Genomic DNA, 7,239 nt, shown 5'->3' on the forward strand with positions numbered 1-7,239 from the left:
ATTTTAGTAGGGACAAAGTGGGGTCGACGCGGGCTAGCATGGGCCAGGCTAATGTGGCGGACGCGGCCTTCCTATATCTGCCCCAGATTTTGGTTAGATATGATGGGTGCGTGACAACCCATGCCTATAGGGTTGTTATGAGTCATCGGTCTGCGTCGGTTTTTCTGACCGGTTAGTGACCGGGCCTTTCGACCGGGCGTATAGGGGCGGTTTTTGGTGCTCGGATGTAGATGCTCTCTATTGTGGCGTAATGAAGGTGGTTGGATCGACGGGTGAAGAAAAAGACAAACATTTGGAGGAAGACCAACGACAATCGAGCTCGACTAAAACACACATTTCTTTTTAGTTAATTGCAAAGGCACTTCCTTCAAATTTCCATGCATTGTGACCATACGAGTACATTTTACTTCTATTATCACTATATTCAAAATAATATTAATTTAGGAAATTACCGAGATTTGTCTGGTTATTATTTCTTTATGCTCTCGTGGAATGGTAAAGAATTACTTTATCCGGTTTGTATGATGGGTATTCTCTGTTAGACATTTTAATCCCTTTGACGTGAAGTATTTTTGCTAACTGCATATATTGCTTGTGCATAATGGGTATGAGTTCAGGAAGATGTTTTTATTATACTTGCTCGAATTTCATGCCAGTGAAGATAAAAACAAAATTTCTGATATTGTGCGAGATTTCTTAAGTGCATAAATAGTAGATCTTAATTTGTAACAGTTTTTAAGTTGGATAATCGTTCTATATGTATCCAAGGTCAAATTTCCTTTTTGCTATCAATTAACATTGCAAGTGAAGTGGGTTTAAATTGTTACTCGATTGGGCCCATGATATCTATTCTCTACACGTGAAATTTAACATGCTTTATATTTACATAGCTCCAGCAAAATATTTCAAAAGCCCGTGGCAACGCACGGGCATTCTACTATAATAACAGAGGATGGTGCTTGCAGTTGTTGTGGGTGCTGATGGTTCCCCTATCTTGGTTTCTTGGAATGGTGATTCAAGAAGGGACACCATCGTGTGGATGGACCATAGGGCTCTTGACCAAGTCGAGTGAATTAATTCTCACAGTTCACCGGTATTGCAATTTTATGGTGGGAGTGTCTCCCCAGAATACAGATAAATAGTTTTGAATTATTTCGTAAGATCGGTAGACAACATTTGCTGTGTATTTTACAGTTACCGGCGTTGATTGTATCGTATTGATTTACCTTCTAAAACATTTATGGGTAAATGAAAATCTACAAAAATCTTGGTTTATGTTATATAGGTGAGTTTCAACTCACAACCTCTCTAAGCCTGTAATAAGCTATGAGCTGAATTTCTAACAAGTTTACTTTCTAACAGCTAAATTAACTACAGCCCAAAGGCAGCAGCCTGTTACTATTTTATATCATTTGTTGTTGATTTGTTTTTTTCAGAATTGCATTGGCAAATCATGAAAGGTGTAATGTTCACGGATTTTTGTTAGATGGTCTGTTGGTCCGGTTTAATTTTAGCGAGCATGAGGCATCTGGGTACTGTTTATGAATTGATAGCGCACCTTGCTTAAATCCTACTAACAATTTTCTCAAGAATTCATACTAACAAGTGTCTTTGCTTTTTGTTTGATGCATTTAACATGTTCAGGAAACATGTTTCAAGGGCCTTGTTTGTGATCTGGAGCCCACTGTTAGTAGATTATGGCAGTAAATCATAGTCAGTTTCCTTGTCTACACTTCATCATAGCCTCATATGTACTATTATATGATTGTTGCATTTCAATTTTTTTTGCAGATAGGTCATGTTGTTGGACGAGGGCGGGCTAGCGGAGGGCATGTCGGCGGACGACGTGGAGGTCGTGTTCGGCTCCATCGGCCGCATTGCCGGCATCGAGTTCGTGCGCACCAGCGGCCCTAGCTTCGCCTACGTCGGCTTCCACTGCCCCTCCCACAAGGTCATGACGAAGCTCTCCACCGTAAGCATCCACCGCCCATCAACAATCTCATTGTAACTATGTTTCTACACTTCGGCAGCACTTGATAGTAGTAAATTAGGGTTTTGTTGATTCTCCACATTAGCCGTGTGTATTCAGTAATTTGAATGTAGAATTTTGTGTTAGGTGAGTAGAGCTTTACCAACTTAATAACAGAGGATGGTGCTTGCAGTTGTTGTGGGTGCTGATGGTTCCCCTGTCTTGGTTTCTTGGAATGGCGATTCAAGAAGGGGCATCATCGTGTGGATGGACCATAGGGCTCTTGACCAAGTCGAGTGAATTAATTCTCACAGTTCACCGGTATTGCAATTTTATGGTGGGAGTGTCTCCCTAGAATACAGATAAATAGTTTTGAATTATTTTGTAAGATCGGTAGACAACATTTGCTGTGTATTTTACAGTTACCGGCGTTGATTGTATCGTATTGATTTACCTTTTAAAACATTTATGGGTAAAGGAAAATCTACAAAAATCTTGGTTTATGTTATATAGGTGAGTTTCAACTCACAACCTCTCTAAGCTTGTAATAAGCTATGAGCTAAATTTCTAACAAGTTTGCTTTCATTCTTTTTTTTCTAGGGAAACTGGTGATGAAACCCGCAGCTTATCACACATGGAGCAGCAGAGGGAGTTAAAACCGTGTGGTATGGAACCGTGTGGAAGGGGTGAAGTCTTTTGGGCGGAAAGTTTGGGAGACCTTTATGAAGAGAGCTACGCAAAAACGGGTTGAATGCTTATCCATTTCTCCTTTTTTTCACTAAAGGTGATGTATCATTTGTAGTTCTTAATTTTCTAATACGCCATTCTATACAACTCAAATAGGACACTCGATTGTGTTTCCTCGTCATCCTCTATGTTCTGGTTTGACACCTACTTCTGCAAAGGTAAGCAGATCAGTTTTGCAGTTCACTTAATGTGACACTATTTAAGCTGTTAATGCAAAGTGTTTTCATGAGTGAACAAAGATACAATCGATTACCTAAGTGCTTTCTTTGTAGTTTTTTATGTTAGAAGCAAGATAATAAATGTGTGTGCTGTTAATTTCCAGTATTTCATTTTGTAATGGCGTTTACCTCCAATGTTCAGGAGTTAGGCTTGCTTCCCGGGACTCTTGTTGGGACTTCACTTATGATGCTTATGCCGGGTGTCTTGGAGTCATGGAAAGTGTGCCAAATGCAGAGTTTAAAGCTGAAAGTAGGTGCCGGTTCCCCTATGTTTTTCTAAAGAAACTATGACTCCTTCTAAAGCTTCACATTTATTTATGTGAAACATTTGTCCCAAAGAAAGACGTAAAAACTTGTGTATTGATGCATTAATAGAGAAAAATAATATGTACAAGCCTAAGATAGGTACACAATGCACAAGATTATGTGGAGCATTTTTTTCTGCGGTATTTGAGGAAGAAGCAATATTCCATTGCATGGTCTTGGTTTGCGGAACATTTACATGCCACATGGCTTTTTCAAAGAATAAGCTATTTATCCCTGGTGTTGGGGAACTATTTTTGTCTGGTGTAGTTTCCTTCATATATTTTACTTCCTTGCCAACGTCTCTATTAATTTTTGTATGTGGTTTGCTCTCCGCAATCATATGTTGGTTATGTTAAGTTAATGCTTTTATTTCTTGAAATTTTAATGCTTATCTTTTCATTGCACATCCAGCGATGATACCTGAGTTTTGGCTCAAGGAATGTGGCCAAAGTGCAACTGGCGCTTTACTTGATTACATTGCTCAAAACCATATTGCGGCTCCCTTTTCTTGCTAATCAAGCTGCTTCTGAAAGTAAGTTGCATGTTTCTCCCAATGTAGATTACCTTTTTCTGACATGATGTAGATTACCTTTGAGGATGTACCGTGTAAAGGTGTATACTATTCATCTCAAATTATCTAGGTGTGTCCATTTATGAGTTGATGAAGAAGACATTGCTTTTGATGTCACATGAACAAAGTATGCCTTTTTCTTTCTGCCTTGAGTCAAAACACCCATGTCCTTCCAGATTTTCATGGAAATCGGTTAGAGTTAATCTGTGCTTAACCAAGAATGTTGGCTATCTAGATCTTTTTTCTTTGTACATTATGTGATACCAAAAATGGTATGTCTATTTTAATTAGATTATACAGGTATGAGCGCACACCACGCCATCCGTTTCTAAATATTTGTCTTTTTAGAGATTTTAAATGGACTACCACATACAGATGTATATAGACATATTTTAGAGTGTAGATTCACTCATTTTTCTCCGTATGTAGTCACTTGTTGAAATCTCTAGAAAGACAAATATTTAGGAACGGAGGTCGTATAACACAAAGATCTCCGAACTGTTCAACCAGACTTCTTTTCCTGTCATGAATCTCAACTGTCATTTATGTAAAATTAACATGCCCTTGACATATACATTGTGGTCCGAGTGATTATAGCCAGTTTCACCATTGTTCAGTTTACAACATTATGATATTGCAGATAATTATGGTGATGTTGTCCATAGGATTTCTTGTGCTTCAAATTTTGTTGATCGAAAGCGGAGTAAGGAGCCCATCTTTCATGGAATCATCTACAACGATGCACGACTGGATCGAATTGAAGAGCAAATATATTTTGGCGAGGAAGGACAAATGTTAATTAGGTTTCATTTTAATTAGGCTTCATCTTTGTTGCAGTCAGTTGATTTCAGAAAGTATTACATTCAGATTAGTTGAAGATAGACAAAAGCCTGAATTCTTATTAGCTGGTGGTTGAGCCATACAAACGTTGTTCTAATTTCTACAAGGCAAGTCGAGATTGACTTTAAAAACTAAGGATTATGCAGCCATAATCTGACATTAAATTAATTGAATTAGAGAATTGGAGGCTGGAGAAGTCGGTTGCACAGGGCAAAAAAGAAACAAAATTGGCTCATAGTCTGGGAAATATGATGGGCGAGCAGGTGTGTTGGGCACTCGTCAATGCGAGGCGTCACTGATCAACATACTACCACCCTGCTTTAGACCTAGCGTATCCAACTATATGTGCATGCTCAGCAACCTCAAAGAGTCTGTTGGAGACACATTTGTGCATACCGGCGATGGCTCATGCGTCCTTTCACTTAATTAGAATTTTCTGCTTAATCATACGACTGTTGTTAGTTATTTTTGGATTCGAATTTAATTTGTGTGGAGTTCCTTAATGCACAATATGACAGATTAACTTGTTGTTTCAGTTCAGTTCGTAGGCGTAGCTTTCTCATTTGGTATGTGGTATACAATGTACTTTATCCATATGGTGACTTTTTGATAATTGTGATGTTACCACTTCTGCATTTAGTATGTCGTATATAATCTATCTATATGATAATGGTTGTCATCTTGATTCTTGGATCCAAATCAAACGACACATGTGACAGCCGTGGCAGCCTCGGCCCGTGGTGGCCGAAAGGGCGCGCAACATGGAGGTGAGGCAGGAGAGGTCGTGGTCAGACTGGTATTGCACTGAGTGTAGAGGAGTTTGGTGTATACGGTAATTCTTCCTATGTTGTTGTTATTGCTTGATGGTGAATCTAAAAGGATGGAGAAGAAAACCCTAAAAATTTGCGTGTGGATGTGGAAGGTTGGGTTTGTGAGCTAGGTGTGCCATTGATGTCAGTGGCGAAGTTGGATCAGGAAAGAAGAAGAACATGAGTGATTTAACGGTAAATAAGAAATCAATAATGCTGCTTGATGTGCATGATGATGTTCATATGATTGATGTTGAGCCTATACAATATGTATCACACCCGTTGCAACGCACGGGCAAATTGAATCTATTATGCTAACTTTTATGCCATGTTATTATAAGTATTTATGCCATCTTCTTATTTAGAAAACAGGTTATTAGTAATTCTCTTTTCTCGCCTTTCTTATTACATGGACTCAACTAACAATGTGGCAATAGGTTCTATCACTCGGGTAAAGAGCCCACACAGCTGGACGTCCTATATTCCTTTAATCTAGGTAACCTACAACTTGGTCAATTCCAATTCCAATTTATTTTTGTTATCACTATATTTTTATATTATTAATTGAAATTATTGCAGAATATGTCTAGCTATTTTGTTTTTCATTTTATGCTCTGGTGGAATGGTAAAGAATTGGTCAAGCCGGTTTGTGCGGTGAGTATTGTCCGTTAGATGTTTTAAGACCTTCGGCGTGAAATTTTCATATTAACTACATATATTGTTTGTGCAGGATGAGTATGAGTTGAGGAAACAGTTTTTTTATTATACTTGCTAAAACATCATGGAAATGAAGCTAAAGGCAACTTTCATGATATTGATAGTTTTGTAATAGATGTTAAGGCCGAACATCGTTACATGGACATGTCGTTAATCTTTTTTTATTAATTTACATTGCAAAAATGAATTTCAATTATTCAATAATTGTGTTTGTGTTATATTATTTGTATGTGTGGTATTCAATATGTAACTCTTGCAAACTATTTCAAGAGCCCGTGGCAACGCACGGGCACTCTACTAGTGACTATAGATTGCGATCCAAATTTCTTGCTTGCATGAGAGCTCTTTATATTGTATGCATCCGTTGTTAATAAAAGAAACTAAATTGTATAATTTATAGAGCGTCCAGTTTTTCCTAAAGCAAATATGTTAATTGTATGGAATAGCGTATATTCCTGTTTATTTGTTTTGTTTATGTGCTTAATTGGACAACGTGTTGCTTTTTCAGATGTACGTCGTAGAATGGAATCACGGTTTGTTTCTTCTCTTTGCTTTCTGGTTGTATGTCATATTGTCGGAGTCGTACGAAACGACGTGTTTTATTTTTTGAGGTATATGAGCAAGCGTAAGGATGTCAATTTTACCCATGGACATGGATATTCATGGATATTCGACCAGAATGGATAGGGTTTGGATATGCTTTTGTGTCCATGGGCGGCGCCCAAACCTGACCCGATTACTCGTGGGTAGGGCATGGATATAATCTTGTACCATGGATATACCCAAACCCGCCCCGATAGTATGAGTTAATGGGCAAAAATCTGCTATCCCTACTTCACAGCCACATGTCCCACTACAATTTTACATTTTGTTATCTAAAACATGCAAAACAAATTACGCAATCCCTGTTGTAACTTTTATTAGTTGACATTCAATCCTTTCCATAACATACTCCAACGCCCCTATCCTTATTTTTATCTCCTTGTTAAATTACTCGTCATTCTCATCTGTTAGAAAAATACTAAATGATCCTAGGTTGTTAGCGGACGTTCATTTACCACA

At 38.1% G+C, this 7,239-nt stretch overlaps 1 pseudogene; it reads left to right on the forward strand.

The window, feature by feature from the left end:
- Positions 1-952: 952 nt before the first annotated feature.
- Positions 953-4,727, forward strand: LOC123101295 (FGGY carbohydrate kinase domain-containing protein-like; annotated as a pseudogene).
- The last annotated feature ends 2,512 nt before the right edge of the window (positions 4,728-7,239 follow it).

This window comes from Triticum aestivum, chromosome 5A (genome assembly GCF_018294505.1).
Source record: "Triticum aestivum cultivar Chinese Spring chromosome 5A, IWGSC CS RefSeq v2.1, whole genome shotgun sequence".
Taxonomy (NCBI): Eukaryota; Viridiplantae; Streptophyta; class Magnoliopsida; order Poales; family Poaceae; genus Triticum; species Triticum aestivum.